General features: G+C 42.3%; 1 protein-coding gene across 1 annotated transcript in view; it reads right to left on the bottom strand.

The window, feature by feature from the left end:
• Nucleotides 1-14,384, bottom strand: part of CLVS1 (clavesin 1) — a 163,982-nt gene that overhangs the window by 55,341 nt on the left and 94,257 nt on the right. The window lies entirely within an intron of this gene.

The following is a 14,384-nucleotide window of genomic DNA, read 5'->3' as shown; positions in this document are numbered from 1 at the left end:
ATACCCCAGAGAGTACTGAGTAAATATTTGTAGAACAAATGAGTAAGAGAATAGCATGGGAGTAGAAACCACTGCACCGAAAAAGTCCACTGTCCCTTCTAATCACAAAAATATTCAATTCAGCCTTTAAGATGATTTTTTCCATTTGAAATGAAGCTACATGAGATTTGGGGGCAGGGTGCTGAAGAGTGAGTTCTGTTGGGTACAGAGTTTCTAAGAGGAGTGAGTGCTATTGGGTACAGTTTCTATGCAGGTGATGAAAATATTCTGACATTCAACAGTGGTGATGGTTGGACAGCTCTGTGAATGTGCTACAACTCACTGAATTGGGCACTTAACAGGGGTTAATTTTACGGTATGTGAATTATATTTCAATGAAGTTGGTCTTTTTAATCATAGTTGAGATTCAGTCTTGATGAAATACATTATAACTCGAGAATCCAAATACATCTCATTGTGCATAGTGTAATAAATTAGTTTTATCCTTGCAAATAAGGAGATTTATGTTATAATCCAATGAAAATTATGACCTTACAATAGAGAAAAAATTATTCTGATGAAATATGAGGGCACTTTAAACAGAAGACCAGCATGCAAATGAAGAGGAGCTCATTAGCTGAGAGCTGCAAATATTTTGTGTATCAGAGAATTGGTAGCTGGGTTATTGGTTCATTCAGTCTTTCATCCAATGAACATTTATTAAGAAATCTGAGCAGCAGTATTTCTCTAGAATCCTGAGGAGCTGTCTCATCCCTGGCTGAATCATTGAGCACTAAAAAGGCTTGAAATTCTCTAAGAAACATGAATATACTATCAATACATCATGGGCTATATAATTCCATCTCCCACTCTGGGGCTCTCTCAGATGAAAATTGGGAGTTACATGGCTCTTAACACAATTGAGTTCATCTTGACCACAAACTCTGACGCTTCTACAAACAGAGAAATGGAAGCTCTTTCCTGGATGTATTGACTTTCCTCTAACATGTGTGGTTCAGAGCTACAACAAGTTCTCTATCTACCTGCCATCCTCTGTTCAGTTCAGTTCAGTCGCTCAGTTGTGTCCGACTCTTTGCGACCCCATGAATTGCAGCATGCCAGGCCTCCCTGTCCATCACCAAACTCCCGAAGTTCACTCAGATTCACATCCGTCAAGTCGGAGATGCCATCCAGCCATCTCATCCTCTATTGTCCCCTTTCCTCCTGCCCCTAATCCCTCCCAACATCAGAATCTTTTCCAATGAGTCAACTCTTCACATGAGGTAGCCCAAGTATTGGAGTTTCAGCTTTAGCATCAGTCCTTCCAAAGAAATCCCAGGGCTGATCTCCTTTAGAATGGACTGGTTGGCCATCCTCTGTAGTCTTCAACAAACCATAGCTGAAGGGCAGTCAATTCTTAGAACCCTGAACTATCTAGTATGGCGTCTCTAAGCACAAGTGGTTATTGAACAGTTGAAATATGTCTTACCCAAACTGGGATGTGCTGTCAGGACAAAATACCCACCAGATTAGACTTAGTAAAATAAAAAAATCTCTTTAATATTTAAAAATGTATTACATGTTGAAATCACACCTCTTTAGATATATTGTGGTTATGTGCATGTTCAGTCATGTCTGACTCCTTACAACCACATGGACTGTGGCCCAGCAGGCTCCTCTGCCCATGGAATTCTCCTGGCAAGAAATACTGGGGTGCATTGTTATTTCCCTCTCAGGGGGATTTCCCTCTCTGGGTCAATTCCTGACCCAGGGATTAAACCCGCTTCTCTCACGTCTCAGAATTGGTAGGCCAGATTCTTTACTGGAAAGCCACCTGGAAAGCCCTTAGATATATTAGATGAAATAAAAATATATTATCCTGTCCCAGCGTAGCTATCTCTTCCCTGAGGATGAATAGCAAAGAACTCAGTTAAAGAAAGGTCAGGCAACAAAGAATATATTGAAGAGCGGTGAAGAGCAAGGCATGGCCAGCCTCTGCTTACTAACTTGTTATAACTGCTGTCATAATTGGGGGCAAATTATGAGAACGAGGTCTGAGATGTTAATCTAAACCTGATTTAACTCTTCGGTCCTTCTGAAATGTTAACAGCATTCTATAACCAAGAACTTTCTGGCAGGGGAATCCCACTGACCACAGGCAGACTGTGTAGCTGGATCTTAGGTGCATGCTCAGTCATATCCAACTCTTTGCAACCCCATGGACTGTAGCACACCATGCCCCTCCATCCATGGGATTTTCCAGGCAAGAATACTGGAGTGGGTTGCCATTTCCTTCTCCAGAGGATCTTTCTGACTCATGGATCAAGGCTAATGTAACTGTTGCTGCTATGTACAGGTTCAATTGGATACTTCAGGAGTTGAATCAGCTCCATAGGGAGGATCAGCAACTACTGGAGCCCTTTGCCCAGATATAAGTAGTCAGTTTTGAACTATATTCTTAATATCCATGAAGATAAAGAACTCATAGCAAGTGCATTTGCACTGCATAAAATGAAGGGACATAATCTTTAGGATACATTCCATGTGCATTTCCTTTCTATAAAGAGTTCCACTGAAACACACACACACACACAGATCTTCCAGAGTAACTCATATGTGCTTCCAGCTCTTTGTCATCAATTGTCTAACAAGACCCACTGTGTATGGGTGGAGGAATTACAGATACAGTGATGAAATGATTGCGTAGCCTCCTTTGAGAAAGACACAGTTCCATGGGAGAAAGATCCAAGAAAACAAATAAGCAATTTTAAGGCTTTCCCTGATGGCTCAGTTGATAAACAATGAAATGCAGGAAATTTGGGTTTGATCCCCAGGTCAGGAAGATCTTCTGGGAAGGAAGTGGGCAACCCACTCCAATCTTCTTGCCTAGAGAATCTCATGGACTGAAGGGCCTGGTGGGCTACAGTCCATAAGGTTGCAAAGAGTTGGACACAACTGAAGCAACTGAGCACGCACATGCATAAAGCAATTTTATACATATTGTAGAATAACGTGAGATTTGACCATTAGTGAATGTAGGAGAACAAGGGCCTTTTGATAAGTAATTAAAGCCAAGACTCATACTACTGCTTGATTAAGAAGCCCATGCACCACAACTAGAGTAGCCACCACTCGCTGCAACTAGAGAAAGCCCATGGGCAGCAATGAAGAGCAAGTACAGCCCAAAATAAATAAGTTTTAAAAATTAAAAATAGAAAGCATCTACTGCTGCATGAGAACAAATGATTTATGTGCTAATGATGTTACTTTAGCAGTTAGTCCAAGCCACTTTGGTGTCTTTGTGTTTGTGTCTTGCTTCTTTGATGCTGGTGATGTAGAACAGACAAGTGAGAAGTGAGTCTTTTGGGAGGTTCTCTATGCCCAAAGCAGTCACTGCTCAGAGAACTCTCTATACTTTGCCCACAACCCTTGGTGCCCTGGAGTCTTGGCTCTGCACTAAAAGTAAAACCTTTGTGAGGTCCCAATGTTCACTGAGAGGCAGTGGTGTGAATAATAATGGCAGATGATTTGGGAAAACAAATGAATTATTACAGCTGATAACTTTGGGGGAAACACAGGAGTTCATTAATGAATTTGCTAATTCGTCCTCTCCATTGCAATAGAGAATTCAACAGTATGTCTCTGTATAATGCAGAATGATTTTATATGCTGAGTGTGTGTGTGTGTGTGTGTGTATCTATGTGTCTAAGTGTAGACAGAGATGGACTGTGATCTGGAGTCTCATGTAATAATCTTATAAATCGTTGATGAATGTTCCCAAGTCTCTGCAGATTACTCTTGATTTATAAATGAGACTTCTTTGCTACATACAGAAAATAAGTGCTGTCATGTTTGGAAATTAACTATTCTAATTCTTTGATATTGCTCAAATTACATTTCCATCTTAGTTCAATCTGCTCTCATGAGAGACACTTGGGTCAAACATGGTTTGTTGTTGGATGGTGGAAAGGGGACATTCCTGGTGATATTTGGAAAATGTAGCTCTACAGTCAGCACATGTGCTTGGATGCCTCTATTCAGTTCAGTTCAGTTGCTCAGTCATATCCGGCTCTTTGCAACCCCATGGACTGCAGCATGCCAGGCCTCCCTGTCCATCACCAGCTCCTGAAGTTTACTCAAACTCAAGTCTGTTGAGTCGGTGATGCCATCCAACCATCTCATCCTCTGTCATCCTCTTCTCCTTCTCCTCCCACCTCCAGTCTTTCCGAGCATCAGGGTCTTTTCAAATGAGTCAGTTCTAAGCATCAGATGGCCAAAGTATTGGAGTTTCAGCTTCAGCATCAGTCCTTCCAATGAATATTCAGGGTTGATTTACTTTAGGACTGACAGGTTTGATCTCCTTGCAGTCCAAGGGACTCTCAAGCGTCTTCTCCAACACTACGGTTCAAGAGCATCAATTCTTCAGCACTCAGCTTTCTTTATGGTCCAACTCTCACATCCATATATGACTACTGGAAAAACCATAGCTTTGACTACATGGACCTTTGTTGGCAAAGTAATGTCTCTCCTTTTTAATATGCTATCTAAGTTGGTCATAACTTTTCTTCCAAGGAGCATGCATCTTTTAATTTCATGGCTGCAGTCACCATCTGCAGTGATTTTGGAGCTCCACAAAATAAAGTCACTTTCCATTGTTTCCCCCATCTATTTGCCATGAAGTGATGGGACCAGATGCCATGATCTTAGTTTTCTGAATGCCTCTATTAGCTGTTAGCTAATAATTCTATCAAGAGGCAAGAGGACAAGAGGGCACAGATGAAATTTTCCCAAATAGCACTTTCAGGGAACCTAGATAAGACAAATCACTCTTTAAAAAAAAAGAAAAAGAAAACAATTCCATTAACTGAATTAGGCAAAGAAAATGACTGTTACCCATTGTGTCATTAATAATAGGTTTTGCTTGTGTATATGTGTTTGGTGGCCAATAAACAGATTTATGGAACACTAAAAAATCTTTATAAAATCCATGTGGGCAGTATACGCTATGCCCATCTTATTGGATTTGGAGCACAGATATGTTGTCAATATTTCCCACACAGGTTTGTGCGGTGCTTGTGCACTCAGTTGGGTCCAACTCTTTGTGGAATTACACCCATGGGGGCTACACCCATGGGGTGTAGCCTGCCAGGCTCCTCTGTCCATGGAATTTAGGCAAGAATACTGGAGTGGGTTGCCATTTCCTACTCCAGGGGGTTTTCCCGACCCAGAAATCAAACCCACATCTCTGGTGTCTTCAGCATTAGCAGGAGGATTCTTTACCAGTAGTGACACCTAGAAAGCTCATACGGGATTATAATTGTACATTTATTTTTTGACATATCTTTGGTCAGATTTTGGGCTTCCCTGGTGGCTCAGACTGTAGAGAATCGCCTGCAATTCAGGAGACCGAGGTTCAATCCCTAGGTAGGAAAGATCCGATGCAGAAGGAAATGACCACCCACTCCTGCATTCTTGCCTGGAAAATCCCGTGGACAGAGGAGCTTGGTGGGCTGCAGTCCATGGGGTCGCAGAGTCAGACACGACTGAGCGCATGCATGTGCACATGGTCAGATTTAGGGCACATTCCCCTTATTGAAAAGCATTTTTAAGCAGAGTTATATAACAGCACACAGACTGAATTTTGGAAGATATTTATAATTAGGTAAGAAAGGAAGGCCCCTGTTCTTTGCAGGGGAAATCCCTACAGAATAGTTTCTGTGCTTGTCCTGCCCTAGAAAAGATGTACAAGTCATGATGCGTTTGACTAAGCTAATGAGTATAGTTTAATGTGTTCTGTGAATTAGACAAAGTTTTAAATGGCCTGACTTCAAGAATGTTTTAATTTTTAGTATTACTATATACTAGAGCTCTGTAACTGTGCTGAAGTTATGGCGGTATGACACTCATATGTGTTTTGGGGTGGCACAAGTTATATGAGTTTTACTCAGCCATAAAAATAAACAATGGAAACAGTGGCAGACTTTATTTTGGGGGGACTCCAAAATCACTGCAGATGGTGACTGCAGCCATGAAATTAAAAGATGCATGCTCCTTGGAAGAAAAGTCATGACCAATCTAGACAGCATATTAAAAAGCAGAGACATTACTTTGCCAACAAAGGTCCATCTAGTGAAAGCTATGGTTTTTCCAGTAGTCATGTATGGATGTGAGAGTTGGACTATAAAGAAAGCTGAGCACTGAAGAATTGATGCTTTTGAACTGTGGTGTTGGAGAAGACACTTGAGAGTCCCTTGGACTGTAAGGAGATCCAACCAGTCCATCCTAAAGGAGATCAGTCCTGAGTGCTCATTGGTAAGACTGATGTTGAAGCTGAAACTCCAACACTTTGGCCACCTGATATGAAGAACTGACTCATTTGAAAAGACCCTGATGCTGGGAAGGATTGAAGGTGGGAGGAGAAGGGGATGACAGAGGATGAGGTGGTTGGATGGCATTACTGACTCAATGGACATGAGTTTGAGTAAACTCCAGCAGCTGGTGATGGACAGGGAGGCCTGGCGTGCTGCAGTCCATGGGGTCGCAAAGAGTTGGACATGACTGAGCGACTGAACTGAACTGAAAAAGAAACAAAGTTGGGTCATTTGTATAGACATGGATGGATCTAGAGAGTGTTATACAGAGTGAAGTAAGTCAGAAGGACAAAAACAAATGACTATAATAATGTATGTACGTGGAATCTGAAAAAGAATTGGTATAGATGATCTTACTTACAAAGCAGAAATAGAGACACAGAGGTAGAGAATAAATCTGTATCCAAACAAAAACACCCACCACCTCAAACAGACAAGCAATAACAACCTTTCATGTGATGCTAGGTTTAATTTCTAATTTCCTCAACTCACAGATATTGAGTTGCATATGTTTTGGAGTATGAAATTAAAATAAATTAATGATTAGTAAAAATAACTTCTAAAATAATACCAATAATTTTTTTAAAGCTTTTCTTTAAACCTGTGTGTGTTTGCCATGTGCCAGACCTTCCTTTTTCTCATATTTGTGTCTTTTTGTAATTGGAGGATAATTGCTTTACAATGTTCTGTTGATTTCCACCATACAACAACTTGACTCAGCCATATGTACTTGTATATACATATCTCCACTTTCTTGGGGCTTCCCAAGTGGCACTAGTGGTAAAGAACCCACCGGCCAATGAAGGAAAAGCAGGAGATCGGGATTCAAGCCATGCACCAGTAAGATCCCCTGCAAAAGGAAACAGCAACCCTCTCCAGTATTCTTACCTGGATAATCCACTGGACAGAGGCATCTGGTGGGTTACAGCCCATGGGATCACAAAGATTTGGACGCAACTGAGTGACTAAGCACACAGCACACAAGGTAAACCGTGGCTTCCCTGGTGGCTCATACAGTAAAGAATCTTCCTTCAATGCAGGAGACCTAGGTTCAGTCTCTGGGTCAGGAAGATCCTCTGGAGAAGCAAATAGGAACCCACACTTGAGTATTCTTGCCTGGCAGGCTCTAGTCCATGGGGTCGCAAAAGAGTCGGTCATGACTGAGCAAATAACACTTTCATTTTCACTTCTCACGGTAAACAGCAAAGATCAGGGACTAAGGGAATCATTCTTAGAAACTCTAGAAGTCTGTCTTGGGCTCCTTGGACATTACATCTTTAACTGGTGGTTTGCAGATCTGCAGTTAAGTTCAACAGGCAAAGTCTAGAACACCTAGAATCAGGAAGGCATGCCGAAAAACCTATAGAGATGCATAGAATGATAAAGAGGATAATGAAAGCATCAAGCTCTGGGACTCAGCTGCTCGAGGCGCAGGATTCCCTGTGGAAGTTCCAAAGAATTATGTTGAACTATATTAATATAAGAAGGTAAAAGAGAAGCCTGATTTTCAGTTCAGCTTTTGGAGTTCCCTTGGCTGCTGAAACAATTACAGGTCCCCAGAGCCCAGCAGTCTTCAGCATGTCAGCAAATTTTTTTTTCCCATTGCTTATTCAGAGGCATATTCAAATCTCTTAGAGAAAATTCCTTCTTTTCCCTCATTATTTTTACCAAAACACTTCTTAAACTGTCCTCATTTGTAGTCTTGTCCGTACCTTCATTTCTTCTTTTCTAAATTCACTGATCTGTTCATTAGTTCTTCCTACCTTCTCATCCTATTGGTCAGTCACCCTGTAGTGTGACAGATTCTGGGGACAAGGATGTTCAAGGTGCCCCTTGTGTTCCATTTCCCAGCCCTGGGCCCTCATCTTGTTCCCACTGAGGCTGAACAGATAGGATAACTGTGGATTCTATGCATCAGTGTTACCAATTTTGCTTGTGTTTAGTTGTTGGTTTTGTTCAGTCACTAAGTCGTGTCCAGCTCTTTGCAACACCATGGACTGCAGCACGCCAGGCTTCCCTGTCCTGTATTATCTCCTGGAGCTTGCTCAAACTTGTATCTATTGGGTCAGTGATGCCATCTAACCATCTCATCCTCTGTCACCCCCTTCTCCTCCTGCCCTCAATCCTTCCCAGGATTAGGGTCTTTTTTAATGAGTCGGCTCTTTGTATCAGGTGGCCAAAGTCTCCTGCACTGCAGGCAAATTCTTTATCGGCTGAGTCACATGGGAAGCCCTACTTATGCATAAACTGAATGTGTGGATAAAAGCAGTGAAAATAGAAGCTTTCTTCCTATACATCAATGGCTCATCTCATGCACCATCCTAAGCTGCTGATCTGTCCCCTTTTTAAGGATAACGTGTATCCTTCATCACCTTGACAATGAAGATGGGCAGCCACTTGCTGGAAATGCTTTGCATTTCTGGAGAGCAAGCAGCATGGACCGCATATTGGCAGCCAGGGAAGGCGCAGTGAGAGCTGATGCTCCTCTGGCCCCTGGAATTCTATAGTTCTGCTTGCAATCCAGTAGTCTGCCTTTCTGTGCACAAGGGTCCAGGCATTCTTGATGAACAGCTGATTATTTTTGATGACTGAACAAAGGTCTACACCATAGAAGGGCTTAGCCATCACCATGTGAAAGCCAAAAAAGTATCTCCTAGCATCGATTTTTTTCTTGTTATAGGTTTTACCCTTTTTCACTAGATAATGTTTCAGCGCAAATTTGTGACTATGGAGTAGATTGTCAGACTGAGAGCATGCAGTCCTATACCTAGAGCTTCCAGATGCCCCTGCTTCTGCTAGGAGGTCACACTTGGTGACCACCTGGCCACCGATGGAGAGGCCACCTTTTTTGCTCCTTCCCTTAGGAAAATGTCAAAGGCAAAAATGAATAATGTCACAAATGGGCCTGATGTGAAATGACAAAGCCTAGGAGAGCAGAGGAAATGCAGAGAGAAGTGGTTTGAAGAAAAAGGCCTTAGAATATAGATGAGGCATGAGCCAGTGAGGATAATGAAGCCAAAAGCCTTGTGCCTCAGTCCAGGGAAGCATTTCAATCTCCTGTTTTCTTGGGGGTGAAACCTGGTTAACTATTTCTATTTCCCAACCTCCAAATGACACCTAATTTCTGCTACCTTCTGTGGGGTGTAGAGAATAAGCTAAACTTCATGAATTATAAAATATGTTAATAAACTGCCAGATAAGCAGGCGGTTGTCCCTGGCTGGGGGTCCTGAAGTACCAACAGATGCTGAGAGGACTAGTGATAGCTGACACCTCATCCAATTGGCCTGGAGGGAGCTGCGTGCCTCAGAAGGCCAGCCAGGGGTTTTTCCTACACAGACAGGCTCAGTTTGATCATATCAACTCTCGGCATCTTAATGACGGTGTTTCTCTTTCTTTTCCTCTGCAGTACCTTGCCCCACAACTTTTCTCAGTTGATTGCAGGTTGGTAGCAGTGACAGTAGAGGGAGGAGCTGCTTCCTTGCACCAGGAAGCCTCTGACCCCATTCACTGCCTCCACCCAAGGAGGAGGCCATGGCTGCATGTCTTGATTCTGAGACCCTGAGGTTCACAGTAGCATCTTTGTATGTTAAAGATGTCTCACTCTTGAATCTAACACAACACTATAAATCAATAATACTTCAAAAAAGGTCTCATTCTATTCTCCGTATTGTGTCATAAAAATATCCCAGCCCCAAAACAAGTAGAGAAAAAATAATGGGAAATATGAAAAATAAGTTTTTTTATAAATTCCAAATGAAGCTTGAGTGCTCCGTTTTTCTCCATCGTCTTTTATAACTCTGTGTGTGTGTTCTTTGTCATGTCTGACTCTTTCCAACCCCATCAACTATAGCCCTCCAGGCTCCTCTGTCCATGGAATTTCCCAGGCAAGAATACTGGAGTAGGGTTGCCATTTCCTTCTCCAGGGGATCTTTCTGACTTGGATGGAACCCAAGTCTCTTGGGTCTCTTCCATTGCAGGCAGATTCTTTACCACTGAGCCACCAAGAAAGTCCCTTTTATAACTATTTTTTGTTTAAAGTCCCCTGCAGATCCCACTTCAGTCATGGAGTCTTTTTTGCCTAATTGCATGAACTCCCAGGTTACTCCCTTTCTTTGTAAGAGCTCTGTAGCATCTTGGGGACATATTCATTTTCATACTTCTCACTTTTCTCTGTATTAGTTTATATATCTATCTTTCTTACATGACAACGAGCCACTCTGGGACAGGAACACAGATTTATTTCTTTTTCTTCCCCACACTCTCGAATTTTATGTTATGCTGCATTATTATTATTTTCCAGAGGCCTGGCACAGAATGCTCAGTTGTGTTGATTGACTAGGTCTGTTCCACCCCAGAGGTTAAGTTACTCATCAGTTATTCAAAATTAGAAATGAAGTTTCCAGTAAGTTCTATGTTCAGAATGGCAGTTATATTCCTGGCATCATCAATAATTCCTTCCAAGTATGTATTTGTGATCAAGGAGACATGTACTGGCTATGCGCAGCCAAAAGCAATTCTGTTGCAATATTAATGGGAGTACAGTTTATCCTTGAACAATGTGACGGTGAGGTGCCTTCACACAGTAGAAAATCTGGTGTAATGTATAGTTTGCCCTCTGTATCCATGGTTCCTCTAGATGGCAGTTCTCCATTTGGGAATTCAACCCACCTCCAGTGCTGTTTGTTTTGTTGTTGTTTAGTCACTAAGTGTCCCATCACTTCATGGGAAATAGATGGGGAAACAGTGGAAACACTGTCAGACTTTATTTTGGGGGGCTCCAAAATCACTGCAGATGCTGACTGCAGCCATGAAATTAAAAGACACTTACTCCTTGGAAGAAAAGTTATGACCAACCTAGATAGCATATTGAAAAGCAGATACATTACTTTGCCAACAAAGGTCTGTCTAGCCAAGGCTATAGTTTTTCCAGTGGTCGTGTATGGATGTGAGAGTTGGACTGTGAAGAAAGCTGAGCACTGAAGAATTGATGCTTTTGAACTGTGGTGTTGTAGAAGACTCTTGAGAGTCCCTTGGACTGCAAGGAGATCCAACCAGTCCATTCTAAAGATCAGTCCTGGGTGTTCTTTGAAAGGACTGATGCTAAAGCTGAAACTCCAATACTTTGGCAACCACATGCAAAGAGCTGACTCATTGGAAAAGACTCTGATGCTGGGAGGGATTGGGGGCAGGAGGAGAAGGGGACTACAGAGGATGAGATGGCTAGATGGCATCACCAACTCGATGGATGTGAGTTTGAGTGAACTCCGGGAGTTGGTGATGGACAGGGAGGCCTGGCTTGCTGTAATTCACGGGGTTGCAAAAAGTCGGACGCAACTGAGCAACTGAACTGAACTGGTTGTCCGACTCTTTCACGACTCTACGGACTGTAACCTTCTAGGCTTCTCTGTCCTTGACATTCGCCAGGCAAGAATACTGGGATGGGTTCCCATTTCCTTCTCCAGTGGTCTTCCCTACCCAGGAATGGAACCGTGTCTCCTGCATTGGCAGGCTGATTCCTTATCACTGAGCCACCAGGGGAAAAAAGCTGAGAATAAGTGGTAATTGTGATTCAAACCTGTGCTGTTCAAGGGTTAACTGCAAATCCTTTGCATTTTGTGAATGTTGCTGTAACATATAATTTGCCTCATAAATAAATCTTTGACCAGGAGTTTCAAACAAAACTCAGAAGTATTGAGATGTGGAGCCTGGACTGAGCCAGCCTGTTCACAGGTTAACAGTGCGAGGGGGCGTCCCAGAGAGGGCAGAGAGTGCCTGGAGGGAGGGAGGGCGTGGGGAGGATCACCAGGTACCGCCCTCCCACCCCTACTGCGCCTGCGCTCGCCCTCTTGGCTGCTTTCTTCACCCCGGGACGTGGGGACGTGGGTGCCCCAGAGAAGGGCTATACCCGAGGCCCTGGAGCTGCACCACCAATGAGAACCTCTATCTCTGGGGTTCAGGAAGGGCGGAAAGGCTGGGCCCTCCGGTCTCTGCAAGCCTCAGAGCCCGAGCTGAAGGTCACTGGATGGCGCTCAGGAGGCAGGCGGGGCTGCTTTGGGATTCCCAGGACTTCATTAAGCTCTGGGGTCCCAGAATCACTTTTCCCCCCTAATTCATTTTCTTTTCTTTTCTTTCTTTCACCCTCTCGTCCCCTCTCTCTTCCTCTCTTTTCCTTTCTGCCTGACTCCCTTTAAGCATGTCTGTTTCTCCTAAGTATATTCTTGGAAGCCTGCGTTTCTTTCCAGTGCTTAAGTCACTCGGTTGTGTCCGACTCTTTGCGACCCCTTGGACTGTAGCCCATCAGGCTTCTCTGCCCATGGGATAATCCAGGCAAGAATACTGCAGTGTGTTGCCATGCCGTCTTTCAGAGCATCTTCCCCACCCAGGGAGCGAACCGCCATCTCTTGTGTCTCCCGCACTGGCAGGTGGGTTTTTACCGGCTGAGCCATCCTTTCTTTAATCCATCTATAAAAAGTTGTCTATCATCTGCTCCCCAGAGAAACTTTCGGGATCTGGATCCGACAGACTGGAGCCCAGTTCTAAATCCAACCCAGCTGAAAACTTTAAAAAGCACTACGTTTGCCACCTTACAAGTAAAGGCTCAGAGAACGGAGGAGAAAACAGTTCTTTATGCCCGCAGATAGTGACTTTAACTTAAATCTGACGGGGGTGAGGTGGGGCAGGTGTGCAGAGAGGAGAGCAGAGTGAAAGACTTGGTTCTAATGGAGGCTATCTGACTTCTGAACCAGGAAATCATATGGTTGGCTTGGGAGAACCAGCTCTATTTGTTTTCACAGGTGATGCATTTATATTGAGTAGACTTTCTCAAAGGAACTAAGTCCACTAGATATTAAAACTTATTTTTAAGTTTCAATGGTTAAAACAATAGGGTATCTGTGCATGAAGAGACCCAAATATATATGGCATATAATGAAGATGGCAAATATAATTAGAAGAGTAGAAATAAATGTGTTCATAAATTGTGTTGGAACCAGGCAGCCTTCTAGGAGAACAACAGAAACCCACACTGTGCAATAGGATAAGCTATAAAAATCTAAATGCAAAATGAAAAGACATTGTAAAATTTTAGGAGAAAATACAGAAATCATACACAATTGATAAACACTCTAATTTTTAAAATTCCTCTTATCTAGCAAAAACGAAACATAGACAAAAATCCTGCAAGTAACATCAAAAGATAACTGACAGAAACCTAGGAGAAACTGTTGCAATTCAAATGACAAACAGCTTACCTCCCTAATGTAAACTGATAAAACCAACAACACAATAGAGAAAACAGTGAAAGGATATGAGCAGAAAATTAACAGAAAAGGAAAGATAAATTCTGGTTAAATATATGAAAAGATGCCCCACCTCAGTTACAGAGAAATGCAAATTAATATTTCACTGAGACAACATTTTTCATTCCATGAAAAATGGAATGAAACCCATTTTGTCTGCCAGAAATCCAAAAGATTGAAAATGCATTCTGGCCCTAGCAAGGCCTTTGATAGTAGGTGTTCTCATAATGATTGATGGTAGTGGATACTGTCGTGCATTCCCTGTGGAGGGATATTTCTCCATATTTACAAATTACAAATGGATTGTTTTTAATTTATACAAAAATCCTACACCTGAGAATTTATCTTGCAGATTTAATTGCACATGTGCAAAATATTGCATGTACAAACTTGTTCCCTGCTGCATTGGTGGTCATAAGAGCAAAAGATTGGAATCGGACCAAATATTAAAAAAAAAAAAAAAGACTATGTTTAGCAAACTGTGGTACATCCACAAAATAGAATACCCTGCGCATGTTAAAAAAAAAAAAAGAGAGAGAGAGAGAGAGAGAGAAAGTCTTCTTTGTGTTGTTATGGAAAGATGTGCTTTCTATGAAATGAAATGCTGAAATCCTCAAGACATATTGTTTTAATAATAAAACAAGATGGGGAATACAATATAGAATATATTTGAATAAAAGGGGAAAATATGAATATATATTCCTATTTCTGTTACACAGACACAAGAAACTAGGA

Source organism: Ovis aries, chromosome 9, assembly GCF_016772045.2.
Source record: "Ovis aries strain OAR_USU_Benz2616 breed Rambouillet chromosome 9, ARS-UI_Ramb_v3.0, whole genome shotgun sequence".
NCBI lineage: Eukaryota > Metazoa > Chordata > Mammalia > Artiodactyla > Bovidae > Ovis > Ovis aries.
The sequence above is the reverse complement of the archived record's forward strand: the minus strand, read 5'-3'. Positions and strand labels throughout refer to the sequence as shown.